A 15,054-nucleotide genomic window follows, 5' to 3' on the forward strand; every position below is an offset into this window, starting at 1 on the left:
CTTTGGCCCAATGCCTTGATCAAAGTCTGGACTCCGTTTTTTTCTGAGTCCGATGAATTCTGACTTATACAAGAGACGGTCAGAAGCCATTTTTGGGTAGAAGAAAGGCTTCTAAGGCTTTGTGTCTCTTCGAGTTGTAGGAGAAGCACTGCTCTTGTTGATGGCGTAGCCTGATGAATAGTCAGCCCTGGAACACCGGGCACTGTCGTAAGCTAGCAGTCAGGTCGCCTTCCCCGTGGTGCATAGCAAGTGATAGCTAGGATGGCAGCAGAAGGAGCAGAGAGTCCTTGCACCTTGCCCTGAAAGTTGCTGGCTGCGGGGCTCTGGGTAATTTGCTTGGCTGAGTGTTGGTCTGTGAAATGAAAGATTTCTCTAAACAGGGCTGTCATACAAAAGAAAGGACTTGTGTAGCGTGCTTAGTGTGGCGGGTGGTGTGCAGAGGGTTAGTGAACGTTGGTTCTGTTCAGTGAGCTGCCAGTCACACAGTGCTTTTTTGCTCTCGGCAGGCCTTCTGTAAGTCTGACCGTTTGTCTGTTTATTTGCAGTACTGGAGCTGGAGCCCGGGGACTCAGGTTTGCCAGGCAAGTGTTATACCTTTGAGCCACTCCTCTCGCCCCTCCCTGGGTGAGTCCAGGCAGGTGCTTCACCACTGAGCCCGATCCCCAGCCTCTTTTCATTTCCTGTTTTGAAACAGGGTGTTAGTGAGTTGTCCAGGCTGGACTTGAACTGTGTAGAGCATGCTGGCCTTGAACTTTCAGCCATGCTCCTGCATCTACCTCCTGAGTGCTGAGATTTGAGGTATGTGTATCACCATTCCTGCCCCCTTAATTCTGCATCTGTGTGTGTGTGGTATGTGTTTGTGTGCATGTGTGTACATGTAGAGGTCGGAGGAAACCTTACTAATTGTTCCTCAGGAGCTGTCCATCTTGTGTTTATTTAGTATTTTGCCTGAGTATTTGTCTGTATGCCAATTGTGTGCAGTGCCTGTTGGGGCTAGAGGAGGACATTAGAGCCCTGGAACTGGAGTTACAGATAGTTGCAACCTGTTTCCTCTGCAAGGGCAGCAAGGGCACTGAGCCATATCTTTGGCTTCCCATCTTGTTTTTTGACACATGGCTCATTGGCCTGGGACTTACTGACTTAACACTTGGGTCAGACTGGCTGAGCGATGAGCTCCAGAGATCCTCCAGCCTATTGCTCCTACTCCAAGTCCAGGACACCCAAGGCTAAAGGAGAGCACAAGCTGAACCCTCTGTGCATGGGTCCTGGGGATGGGACTCAGATCCTCATGTTTTCAGCGCAAGCAGTTTACTGACTCAGTCATCATCATTTCCCAGCCCTAAGTATTTAATCTTAGTCAGTGTTCTCCTACAGGAACTTGCAAAATATCAGTTTCTTTGTTTCTCACCAAGCTTTCCTGATGCTCATGTCTTACATAATATGCACACTGAAATGATCAGGAACCGGAAGCAGCATCATCGGTACAGAGTGGTTAATTAAGTCAGACATGCTGACAGACTTCTTTGTGAAGGGCCAGATAGTACAAGTCTTCTGAGCTATAAGATCAGGTGAGCAACTGTTTTATTTATCGAGAAGGCAGCTGTAGGTGGCATGCTAGCGAATGGGCATGGCTGTGCTCGAAATAAAAATATCGTAGGTACTTTTATTAAATAAAAAAAAAAGTAGCAGTGTGCTTTGAGTGCGGCCAGACCTTGCTGATGCATGAAGATGCCTCATTAGAATGGCACCCCCTTTTCAGCTTTTGACCCCTGCTCTGGTGGTTAGTGTTAACTGCCAACCTCACAGAGGGTAACTGCGAGATGGGCCTCTGGCTGCTGGGCTTGATCGTGTCACTGATGTTGGGACCCACCTTGACTGTGGGTGAGCCTATGCTATCATGAACTATATAAAATGGAGAAAGGGGGCTGGAGAGAGCCTCAGTGGACCTAAGTTCGGTTCCTAGCACTCAGATCAGGCAGTGCACAGCAGCCCAGAACTCTAGCTCCAAGAGATCTCACAGCCTCTTTTGGCCTTAAACATCTGAGCTCGTGTACACATAACCACATACATATACACATAATTAAAACTGAAAAAAATATATATACATATATAGCAAATGCTACCTTACGGTGGAGAAACTGAGCTGAACACTAGCCTGCATTCGGTGCCATCTTTGATTCTGGGCATATTGTGACCACTGCTTCACTGTGTAGCCCAGGCTGGCTTTGAACCCATGCTCATTTCTCCTGCCTCAACTTGGATTACAGGCCTGAGTCACCATACTGAGCTAATTTACCCTATTTTCCATCTGGCCTTTGTGTCTTCCGTCCTTCCTCTTTTGTCACCTGCCATTCCTTTGGTCAAGAAACCTTCCATGACATCGGAGGCTTATTTTAGACTCAGGCAATCAGGCTCTTGGTATCTGGCTTGTATATTTTGGGCAAGAAGTAAATGAATATCTTCCTCTAAGAATGGCAAAGGTCCCACTCTGGCTTGGTTTGTCCTTTCTTTTGGGGCACAGGTGTCCTGGCCTCCTTGGACTGTTCCCTGTAGGTTATAGCTAACTGACTTGTCTTCCCAGGCTCCTGTCGTCTTCCACAGTAGCAGGCAGTATGCTGTGACAAGGAAGGACTGTTGGAAGGCAATTGTTTTTTCAAAGCTAATTTGACAGTAAGTCAAAAGCCTTCAAATAGTCCTTTTGATTCAGATTTATATGTTTGTGTGAGTGTGGTAGACTTACGTACACGTGTGTTTGTATTTGTGTGTCTCACTGTGTTCTGTGTATATATTTAGAAATATGTATGTGTATATGTATGTGTGTCTGTTAATGTGTGTGTTTGTGTATGTGTGTGCTTCTGTGTGTATGTGTCTGACTGCATGTGTCTCTGTGTGTATGTATATGTGTGTGTGACAGAGTAAGCTGGTGTTGGAGATGGGGATAGAGCCCAGAGCCTCATACACTATTCAGTCTGAGCTTTACCTCTTTTATGTTTATTTTCTACATAAATTTCAAGTCATTTTCTCCCATAACTGTAGTGCAGTGAATCCACATCAACAGAAGAATGCTGTGTGGGAGTTAGCAAGGCACAACCCCTTCACAACTCCTCTGTCCATTCCTTTGTAGAAGTCTGCTTTCCAGGCTAGGATCACATGGTAGACCTAGTTCACTTATCATTTCCTTTAATCTGGAGGACTTTTGTTTGTTTTCCTTTTATATATATATTCCTGTAGACCAGGCTGGCCTTGAACTCACAGCCTTCCACTTGCCCCTTCTTCCCTGAGTGCTGAGGATGAGTTCTGGCTCATCCTGGCTGATGAGTTCTTTTTTTGTCTTTTGTGACCCTGACATTTTTCAGAGAGTAGGACTGTGTGGTCGGTCAGTTTGGATTCCTGTGGTGGTTTCTTATTGTAAGATTCCAGTTAGGTATGTCAGTTCTGGGCCTGTCAGTCAGCTTTTATCCATTGATTCTTTTAGTGCTAGCCATGTTCTCTGCTATGAAATTCAGGTTTCCTCCTTGTTTGTTTGTTGAGACAGGGTCTCTCTACATAGCCCTGGCTGTTTGTCCAACTACTATGTAGACTAGGCTGGCTTCCAGCTCACAGATATCTTCTTGCCTCTGCCTCCTGAGTACTGAATTAAAGGTGTGCACCACCACTGCCTGGCTTCAGATTTTCCCTTTATGTTCAGGAATTTTCCTATTATTCCTCAAAGTTCTGGGATGGAGGCAGGAGCTGATGTCTGCTGTCTTCCTTGACAGTATGCTGCTTTCTTCTTTGAGACAGGGTCTCTCAGTGAACTGGCTCATCAAGCTATACTTGCTGGCCAGCCGCCCCCAGCACGCTCTGTCTCCAGCCCCTGCTGCTGAGATCACAGACAAACACTACCATGTTCAGCTTTTTACACGTTGCCGTCAGCACTTTAGCCGCTGAGCTGTCTCCTCAGGCCAACCGTTACAAGTTCTAATGCTCCTGGTTGGTCACAAGGGTCAGAGCTTGTGATTTGGATCTGGCTGTGTCCCCCCAGTGGCTCACGTGTTAGAAGGTAGCCCTCTGGTGTCCTGATGTTGGCATTTTAAGATGTAGGGCCTATTGCAAGTAACTGAGTCAGTGAGGGTACTGCCTTCAGGAAACTTTAAAAATGGATTTATTTTATTTTTAAATTATGTGTTTATGTGCACATGAGTGTAGTTGTCCCTGGACCCCAGGAAAGGGTGTTGGATCTCTGGAGCTGGAGTTACAGAGATTATAGACTGAGCACCAAGAAGATAATGTGATTTTTTTCCCTATGATTAATTACAGAATATTTGATAATCATACAGTTTTCATGTGTTTGGGCATTCTTTCTGTGAGAGGCTGTAGTTTATATTTATTTTTTAATTTGCTGCATTTGTTTAGATTGAGGTCTGAATGCCACAGTGAACAGGCTACCAGGCCAAGTAGGGAGACTTCTTCCAAGCAGAGTTAGTGAATCCAAGGGACTGGCATTCCTACCCTACCCCCATGAGAAAATAGCCTTAGAGCTGGGAAGATGGCCCACAAGGCCCAGCACTGGAGAGGCAGGTGTGGCTCAGGCAGAGATCACTTGCCCAGAATCCTTCTCTGAGGGCTGGGGTCATGGCTCAGCAGTAAGAACACTTGCCTGTTTATCGGCACACGCCAAGTGTTTATTTCTTTACCTACCTACCTTTCTAGTTTTCTTTCTTTTCTTCTCTCTTTCTTTCTTTCTTTTATCTCTGTGTGTATAAATGAGTACAGGTGTGCCTGTGCCACAGCCTGAAAATGAGCAAAACCAGAAATCTGTTCTCTCCTTCTCCCCTGTGTGGCCCAGGGATGAAACTTAGACCATCAGGCCTGGTGGTCATTAGTGCCCTCACCCATTGAGCCATCTCACCAGCCAAAGTGTTTCTGAGATCTCACATACTATGTAGCTAGGCATGGTGGTGCAAGCCCTTAGTCCCCAGTGCTTGGGAGACAGAGGCAGTCGAATTTCTGAGTTCAAGGCCAGCCTGGTTTGTCCACCAAGTTTCAGGATAGCCAGGGCTACAAAGAGAGACCCTGTCTCAATCCGAAACACAAAACAACAACAACAACAAAACAAGTCACAGTATGACTAGTTATATCAGGCTTTGGTCAGGATATGTGTCTGCATGTTTATATATTATGTGCTGCTTATATAAGGTAAGGGAGATAAATTCTAAAGAGAAAATCACCCCCCATAGGGTGAGATTCTGGCTGGACTTTTTATCCTTGAACCTATAATGGTTTTTGTTTGTTTTTGAGACAGGGAATTCTCTGTTTAAAACTCACTCTGCAGACCAGGCTGGCCTTGAACTCAAGAGATTCACCTGCCTCTGTCTACCAAGTGCTGGATTAAAGGCATGTGCCACTACCACTTGGCAACTTTTTTTTTTTTTAAATGAAAATGTTTTATGTAAAGTCTGAGAACAGCTTGTGGGAATGGGCTTTTTCCTTCCACCATGTGGATCCCCGAGATTCTAAGCTCATCAGACTTTGTGAGTGCCTTATACACTGAGTTCTGCCCAGAGGGAGGGAGTCTTGGCTCAGCTGGTCGACAGCTGGAGGCTGGAATGCCACTTGGCAGAATGGGTGGGTGCTGCGGCAGGAAGGCCTGCAGCCTGGGATCCCGTCCTCTTTGCCAGAAGGAGCACGTCTTTTGTCCCTGGAGATCTGGCGGGGGGGGGGGGGGGACATGCTGTTTATTTACTCCTCTAGTTTGTTAGAGCCAGATTCCTGGTTCTGAGCACAGGCTGTTCTGGAAACTGGTGGGGTTTTTTGGGTTTTTTGTTGTTGTTGTTTTGTTTTAAGTGTGTGTGTGTAGGCTAAAAGAGGTCATGATTCTTGGAGCTGGAGTTACAGGTAGTAGTCTGTGCTGGGAAACAAACCTGTGTCCTCTGCAAGAGCGGTACTTACTGTCCCCTTAATCTCTGAGCCATCTCTCTACCCGCCCTCCCCCCAGTGTGGGATCCATGTTTTAACTAAAGAAGTTACTGTCTTTCTTTTACTTCCGCCTTTCTTGAGCTTAGGATCTGCCAGGGGCTTCTGTGCTCATTGCCCACCTTGTCTTTCTGTAGCTCTTTGTGTTTGTTTTCTGAGCCAAGGTGACCAGAACTCACAGCCCCTAGTGGATTGCAGGCAAGCACCATTATGTCTAGCTTGCTCTTGTTTGACACGTGCATATAGGAGAGGTTAGAGATGAATGTCTGTTTTGTTTGTTTGTTTTAAGACAGTGTGTCTCTTTGTAGTCCTGCTGGCCTGGGATTCACCATGTAGACCAGGCTGGCCTCCAACTCCCAGATATTCTCCTACCTCCCCACCTCCCAAGTTCTGGTATTTCAGGTGTGCATCCCATGCTGGGCTTATGCAGTGCTGGACATGGAACCAAGGGCTTCATGTGTGCTGGGCAAGTGTTCTACTCAGCCACACCACCAGCCCTAGCCCAAGGCCAAATCATTCCCTGAACTTGCTTAACTGTATCTGTGCAGGAAGAATGCTTCATGCTAAGTCATGCTTTCACTGGAGCCTCTGGTGGCCAGCTTCCTCTTTCACAGCACTGCCTCAGCCACGCGTCAGTCACGTGTTTCCAAATTAAGCCCTGTTATGCAGGGGAAAGGCCATCACCCAGGGGTGTTGCACACTTGGCTGGGAAAGCTTCTCTAGGATGCTGAAGTGAAGGCCAGGCTGGTTGGCACAGGAACTGTGAACATTGACCTTCCTGGAGAAGGCTTCGAATCAGGCCACTGCTCACCCAGTCTCCTGTTTCCTCGGACTCTAACTTTGGATTTACATTTAGGTCTCTTGGTTTGGCCTTGGGCCATTGTCAGTGCTCAAGTTGTAATTCACCTCCTGTCCACCCCTCCCACAAATACTGCCTTTTGCTCCTTACTGAACTCTGACCATGTTCAGCCAGCCCAACGAGTTTGTGCTTCCAGTTCTGTCAGAAAGCAAACAAACAAACAAACAAAAAACCAAAACCTCAGATAGCCCTGGCTAGCCCAGAACTTGCTATGTAGTTTAGGTTGGCCTCAAACTCAAATCTGCCTGTGTTTGGTGTGTGCCAGCATGCCCGACCTGTCTTGGTATTTGCCTATCATGTATGTTAGGTGATTGGTCACTTCCAGTGAGACATTGTGTGGAAGTCACCAGTTGTCTATAGTCAAGTGGATTTTTAAATGTGGGACCTTCCTGAACATATTTACCTAGAATCTCCCAATGAGCGACTGGATGGGTGGCTGATACAGTGCTTGTCTTCCATGCACAGGCCCTGGGTTGCCATCCTAGCAAAAACAAGAAATTTTCTTTGTGCTAGTATCTGAGGAACTTTGCTGGAAATATGGTTTGAGCTCAGGGGAAAAAAAAAAAATATATATATATATATATATATAATTTTTTTAAAAATAGAATTGAGATCTCATTTCATGGTTTACTCTTGACCATCCAGAAACTGTATACAGTTAGGTTCTGCTTATAATTTATACCATATTTGTTTCATTATTGTAGTATAATCTTCACAGGTAATTTTAGATTAGTCTTGTTGAAAAATCAAGGTGTCCTGGTTGCATGCTTTTGATCTCAGCACTTGGGAGGCAGAAGCAGGCAGATCTCTGTAATTCTGAGGTGAGCCTGGTCTACAGAGTGAGTTCCAAGACAGCCAGGGCTACATAGAGAAACCCTGTCTGAAAAATAAAAAAGAAGGAAGGAAACAAAAAATCAAGTTCACAGCAAAAACTACCTTCCAAGGACATTCAGTGTTATTCTTTGTTTAGAGAAATCTCCATCTAGGTACAGACAGAGTAGTCGCACCAGTGCTGGGCACACAGTGCAGTTGGTAGAGCACTTTCCAAGCACACAGGCAGCTCTGGGCTCTATCCCCACCACCACATAAACCAGGCATCTCAAGCCTAGGATCCCAGCACCCAAAAGGCAGAGGCAGGGAGATCAGAAGTTCAAAGCTAGCCTGGGCTACAAGGCCTATCTTTAAAAAAAGAAAAAAAAAAAAGTGAAACTTTATCCTTGCCATTCCCTTAAGTGCTGCAAAGAGAGACAGGCTGGATATTCAGCTCCTGGTTCTGAAAATCTGTAGAACACAGAGAGGTGAAGCATTGAGAGCCCATAACATGCAATGGTGACATTTATGATTGTGACATCATACTTTAAATACTATCAGTGCATTGCTTGCCTGAAGAAAGAAAGATAATCACAGCCTTTGAAAATTTGTCCAGCCTGCTCAACCTTCCTAATGTTGACTTTTTAATACAGTTCCTTATGTTGTGGTGACTCCCCAACCACAAAATTATTTTCATTGCTACTTCATGACTGTAATTTTGCTAGTTATAAATTGTAATATATGGGACTGGAGAGATGGCTCAGAGGTTAAGGGGTCCTGAGTTCAATTCCCAGCAACCACATGGTGGCTCACAACCATCTATAATGAAATCTGGTGCCCTCTTCTGGCGTTCAGGTGTACATGCAGGCAGAAAATTGTGTACATAATAAATTATAATATAAATATCTGGTATGCGACCCTTGTGATAGGATCATTCACCCCCAAATGGGTCTCGATCCACAGGTTGAAAACCATTGGTTTAAGGCCTTCCCTGCTCCATGATTGGCTTTTTAAACTATGGTATAAGAACTCTTAGCAGAGCCCACTTCAGCTTGTGTTAAGCTAGTAGGTAGCTGTGCTGGTCAGTGTTTTGTCAGTTAGACACAAACCAGTCACCTGGGAAGAGGGAAGGCCCTTCAGTTGAGGAATTACTTCTGTCAGATTGCCTGTAGGCAAATCTGTGGAGCATCTTCTTGATTAATGATCAATGTGGGAGGGTCTAGTGCCCAGCCCACTGTTGTCAGTACCACCCCTAGGTAGGTGGTCATGGGTGGTATAAGAAATCAGGCTGAACAGCAACCTCACAAGAAGACCAACAGAGACAACTAACCCAGTCCCATGGGGACTTACAGGGACTAAAACATCAACTATGGAACATGCGTGGTCTGGACCTAGGCCCCCTGCACATATGTGGCCAGTGGGCAGCTTTGTCTTCATATGAGGCGCCTGGCGAATGGTGGGGGAGCTGTTTCTAACATGGGCTCTGTTGCTCACTTTTGGATCACTCCCCCTGGCAGCACTGCCTGGCCTCAGGAAATGAGGATATGCTCAATCCTGATATGACTTGATATGCTGGGGAGGGTTGATGTGGGATCGACGACACGGGATTCCCCTCTTCTGGGGGAAAAGGGAGGGGCAGGGAGGAGAGAAGGGAGGGGGCACCCTTGGGATATAAAGTAAATAAACTGAAAAAAAATCAGGTTGAGTTACTAGGTGGTGGTGGTGACACATGCCTTCCCAGCACTGGGGAGGCATAGGCAGGTGGATCTCTGAGTTCAAGGCCAGCCTGATCTACAGAGCAAGTTCCAGGACAGCCAGAGCTACATAGAAAAACCCTGTGTCAGAAAAAAAAAAAAAAAATCAAGTTTAAAATAAAAACAACCAAAACTCAGGCTGAGCAAGCAAGTATGCAGTGCTCCTCCATGGTTCCTGCTCCTGTTCCTGTTTGAGGTCCTGCCTGACTTCCTTCAGGGATGGACTGTGATGAGGACGTGTAGACCAAATGGACCCTTGCCTCCCGCAGTTGCTTTTGGTTACGGTGTTTATCACAGCAACAGGAAGCACATGCATACAATGGGTGTGTGTGCTTGTGTGTATGAAGTACAAGTGTTACTGAAAGTCCCTCCCTGGGGAGAACCCCTCCTCCAACATTCCAGTGATGATCCAAGGAACAGTTCCAACAGAGTTTACCCTGGGAACCAGTGAGGTCATTGGAGTTAGCTGACAGAATGGGAGTGGAGCTACTGACAGAGTGTGGGTGACCCCAAAGCAAGGACCCTGGGAGGGTGGGCTCCTTACTACTGCAGAGACAGATCCCCACCCCCACCCCAGCCCATATAATGAGGCTTCATGCAGTTAGGGCAAAATTGTGTATATATATATGGCCAGGAAGAGTGGCTCACTTAGGTACAGTGACCCTCCCTGCCCCTCCTTCTGTGAGGTAACTAACTTCTTAACAGCTCACAGGTTTGACTGTTGAAAAGTAGGCACAGCTGATCTCATGAACAGGACAGCTGTTCGGCTCTGGGGATAACAGCAGCACCTGCTCACATTGTTCATATGAAACACAAATAACCTTGAGCATTGCTCTTCAGGCGCCTTCCACCATTTTTGTTTGGTACTGAAAGGCTCATTTCTTCGAGTTTGCCAACTAGGTTAGTTTCACTGACCAGTGAGCTCTGGGGAGCCCCCGTCTCTGGTTTCAGTGTTGCCACTGTTGGGATATAAGTATGTGCCACCACATCTGGCTTTCCCCCGTGTTGACTTGTAGTGTGTGGATGTGTGTACTCCCATAGCATGTGTGGAAGTCAGAGGACAACTTTTAGGAGTCAGTTTTCTCCTACCACCGGGTGAAACCCTGGGTTCTAATGTAGTTGTCAGGCCTGGTGGCAAGCACCTAATCATCTCAATGGCCAACCATGCTGGGCTTTTTCTGTGGGCTCTGGGAAATGAACTCAGGTCCTCTCACTTGAGAAGCAAGTGCCTTACTGACTTAGCTGAATCCTCTGCAAGAGGCCAGTATTCTCTCAACTCCTTCCAAGGCTGTCTCATGTTGATTCCAGAGTCTCATCGAGCTTGCTCTCGGTGCCATGCACAGCCAAGCATTGTTAGTAATAGCTTTAGAGTCATCAAAAGCCAAAGAAATCTCATTTCTTCGAGGAAGCCATTAAATCACTCTGCTTAGGAGAGAGACACCACAGGAAGCCTTTGGCTGCAGCATCTTACTATCTGACAATACCAGCATGACAGAAGATGTCAGTGGAAGCCTGTTGAGGAGCCATAATCCTTCAAGAGAATTTTTCGCCTTGTATGAAGACTAAATTCTCTCCCAGAGCAACAGGTTGGCACCAGCTAGCCTTAAGCCCCAGCAGGCGACAGAAGAGTCCTGCTGAAAGAGAAGAATCAAATAAAACCCAGGGTCTTACAGCATAATATTCAGAAACAGCCAGGGTCCACTCGTGGTGGCTCATGACTGTCATCCCAGCACTTGGGATGTGGAGGCAGGAGGATGGGAGCTCAAGGTTGTCATCAGCTACATAGTGATTTAAAAGCCAGCCTGGGCTACATGAGAGTCTGTATTTATTTAATTATTTATTTTTGTTTGGTGTTTTGAGACAGGGTCTGTTTCTCTCTGTAGCCCTGGCTGGCTGTCCTGGAGCTTGCTGTATAGGCCACCCTGGCCTTGAACTCAGAGATCTTTCTTCCTCTGTCTCTCCCAAGTTCCAGGATTAAAGATTGCACCACTGTGCCTGACCTGAGACCCTGGTTTTTGTTTGTTTATTTGTTTGTTTGTTTAATCCAGGATGCAATTTAAAAAATTATATCCAAGAACTAGGAAAAGCTGAGCTTGAATGAGAAAAGGTAATAGGTAAATGCAGACAGCAAGATAACAAAATATAAAAAAAGAACCAAACATGCTGGGTCCACATGGTTCAGGCCTGTAATCCCAGCACTCCCCAGCACTCAAAGGCAGAAGCAGGTGGATCTCTTGTGAGTTTGAGGCCAGCCTTGTCTACAGAGATTGTAGAACTGATGAAAATGACAGAGGAAGCCAGGCATGTTGGGGCATACTTAACGATCCCAGCATCTGAGGCCAGCCAGGGCTACACAAAACATTCAGAAAACAAAGAGTCAAAAGGACTGGGGAGGAAGATTGCCTAGCATGCACAAGACCTTTGGCTCTGTTCCATATTCCTTGTTGTTGCTATGTTAAAATACTCCAAACTAAAACCACTTAGGGAGGATAAGGTTCATGTCACCTTTCAGGTCACAGACCATCATTGACAGAAGTCAGGGCAAGAACTCAGGCAGAAACCATGGAAGAACTCTGCTTCCCGGCTTGATTATTTACTCATGCTTAACTAGCTTTATCATCCGTCTTAGTACTGACTGTGCAGGGAATGGTGCTGCCCACAGTGGTCTGGACTCTCCAGTATCAATTAGCAATCAAGACTGTCCCACAAATATGCCCACAGGCCAATTTGATCTCAATGAAAGCTTTCCTCCCAGATGAATGTAGGCTAGGTTAGGATGACAAAGCTAACTAGGACTTTTTCCAACCCCCATCACTGGGGCACGGAGAGGCGTCTGAATATACATACCATCAATGAGCTTGAAGATAGAGCTTTAGACTCTCTAGTCTGAACAAGAGGAAAACTGGATTTTTTGTTGGAAGAGGGAGCCTCACAGGCTTCTGAGAGCAAGAATAAATCTTAAGGGAACTGGAGAGAGGGCTCATTGGTGAAGAGTGCTTGTATCCACATCAGCCTGTAACATCAGTTCCAGGGAATCCTACACTGGTTTCTGGCCTGGCAGGCACATGCACCCACATTTCATCTACATACTCATCTACATAAATTTTTTTAAATTTTATTTAAAGATTTATTTTATTATGTATATAATGTTCTGACTACATGTACAACTGCATGTCAGAAGAGGCCACCAAGTCTCATTATAGATGGTTTTGACCCGCCATATGGTTGTTGGGGCTTGAACTCAGGACCTCGGGAAGAGCAGCCAGTGTTCTGAACCTCTGAGCCATCTCTCCAGCCCCCTACATAAAATTTTATCTTAAAAAAATAGGACTTAGTATGTAAGGAGAAGAAAGGGGTTAGAGCCAGAAAAAAAAAGTTGAGTAAGTCATGGCTAAAAAGATCCCCAAAGTGACAAAAGACATAAACTGACAGACTAAAAAAGCTGTGAGAATGGATTAAAAAAAGCATCCACCCCGGGAAAACACAGTACCACCCCAACAACACATGGGTTCAGATGCAGACTTCTGGACAGCATGGACACAGCTCGCAGTAAGCCTTGCGGGCAGGTTGACGTGGGGAAGTTTCCCTGAGTATCTGGCAGGGGAGCTGTTTATTATACAACAGTATAATGTGTTTCCTTGAAGGTCTCAGTCCCCTGAAAGCCTCCAGACCTAGGCAGAGTTTTGTGAGCCTAAGCAGACCCTCTTTCTTTTCCTCCCTGAAGCTGCAAGGTGGCCGGGTCCCTTGTCTAGGCATCTGTGAGTTGACAATGACTGCTACTAGGCAACAGCCTGTGCAGTGTGAAAACATGGAATGGCTAGTGTTTTCCTCCCTTTGCTGTTTTTGCACAAGTGTTGGTTTCTCCTCAGTTTGGTATAATGACCAGAAGTTGGACCAGTGCTGACTGCAGGATGACCTGTACTCCAATGCTGTGAACAGTCTCCTGGAGAAAGAGAGAGGCTTTCTGTTACTCAAAAGACCCATCTTTTAATCCCAGATCTTGGGAGTCAGTGGCTGATGGATCTGTTGAGTTCAAGGCCAACCTTGAAGCTCCACTAGTGTCTGCTAGCATGAACACCTTGCACTCTTGCCACTCCTTACTAGGGTAGATGGTGTGAGCCGTCGCTCCCGGATCTAAATATTTTCTGAGGTTGGCTGAATCACACACATAGCTCCCGAGGGTCAACCACACACTGTGGCTTGATTGTCAGTCTTCCCACTTTCACCAGCTTCCTATTTCCACCAACCTAGTAAGGCACAGGGGTGGCAACTCCGCTCCAGGACACAGCAGAGCAAGTTGGACAGATATTTCTGCTAGTGGATACTTGCTGAAATAGCTCAGTAGATCTACAGGCCTGTACCACCAAGCCTGGCTACTTCTCGAGTTCAGAGTCAAGATTAAAGACTCCTGCTCAGCTGAGGAAATGAAGGAAGGACAGAGATAAGCAGTTGAACAAAAAGGTGAGCTTTTTGAATCAGGGTCTCATATAGCCAAGGCTGGCCTTGAACTCATTATGTAGCTGAGGAAGACTTGAACTGTGACCCTTTAGCAGCTAGCTGCTGGGATAACAGGTGTGCCTCTGTACGTGGCTACTTTTTATTGTTCTTCTCTGAGATGAGGTCTCACTGTGTAGCCCTGGTTGGCAACTGTGTTAAGTGTGTTATGCATTGCCGTGACAAAACACCCGACTAAAGTAATGGAAAGGGACGGTTTATTTTGGTTCAGGTTCAAGGGTACAGTCCATCATGACAGGAGAGCATAGTGTGAGCTTGAGGAGGTGGTCACATTTCATCCATAGTCAAGAACGGGGAGAGATGAATGCTGGGACCCAGCTTTTCTCTTTTCACTCAGCCCAGACCCCAGCCCATAGAGTAGTACTGCCCATATTTGGGGTGTCTTCTTACTTCAGCCAACCTTATCTAGAAGCTTCCTCACAGACATGCACAGGGGTTTGTTTCCATGGTGATTCTGAACACCGTCAAGTTGGCCATCAGTGTTCGGTCACTCCAGGTGTGGTGGTACCTGTCTGTGACCCTAGCACTCAGACTGAGGTGGGAGGATCTCTCTCACCTTTGGAGCCAGCATGAGCTACATTGTAAAAAATAAAACTGAAAAAAAAAAAAAAAAGTAATAAAAGGACCCCTGTGTAGGGAGTGGTCTGACCATCAGACGCTCCTTGCAGTACAGTTTGGGGGATAGCAGGTACACCAGTAAGTACCCCATTTCTCAACACTCTGCTGTCTTAGGAACTGCCCACAAGGAAGGCACTTCTTTTGAGTTTTGCAGGCAGCCTGTGACTTAGCTCTGTTTGGATCTGTCTACTTTTCTGGAAAGCAGGGGTCCAGGCTACCTGGTGTGGCAAGGAGTCAATATTGCCTGCTGCCCCTCAGGGATCCAAGTGCCAGCTTTTCTGTGTTGGCATATCAGTCCCAAGCAGACCCAGACCGGCTGCAGTTGACTCTGAACGTCTGTTTCATCCCACTTCTGTGAGATAGACTCTTCTAGAACCCGCCATGAAAGCAGGTCCTAACCACCTCCTGGTCTGATTTTGTGAATGTTTGACAGAAGGTGCGTGGGCTTTTCAGAGACAATGTTGGACAGACACAACCAGCCCCGAGTACATAGTGGAGTTGAAATATTTAATACAGTGTTCTTGAGGACAGCAGAATTAACTT

The 15,054-nt window shown here is 46.3% G+C and overlaps 1 protein-coding gene across 2 annotated transcripts in view; it reads left to right on the top strand.

Moving 5' to 3' along the window:
- LOC110555861 (NADPH--cytochrome P450 reductase) overlaps positions 1-15,054 on the top strand; it is a 47,166-nt gene that overhangs the window by 9,794 nt on the left and 22,318 nt on the right. The window contains exon 1 of one of the 2 annotated variants that reach the window (XM_060382208.1): positions 562-581. The exons of the other annotated variant lie outside the window; for it this stretch is intronic. The gene's annotated coding sequence lies outside the window, so the exon portion shown is untranslated. Of the gene's footprint in view, positions 1-561; positions 582-15,054 lie in introns of those variants that run through there. 2 annotated transcript variants of the gene reach the window in all.

Source organism: Meriones unguiculatus, chromosome 4, assembly GCF_030254825.1.
Source record: "Meriones unguiculatus strain TT.TT164.6M chromosome 4, Bangor_MerUng_6.1, whole genome shotgun sequence".
Taxonomy (NCBI): domain Eukaryota; kingdom Metazoa; phylum Chordata; class Mammalia; order Rodentia; family Muridae; genus Meriones; species Meriones unguiculatus.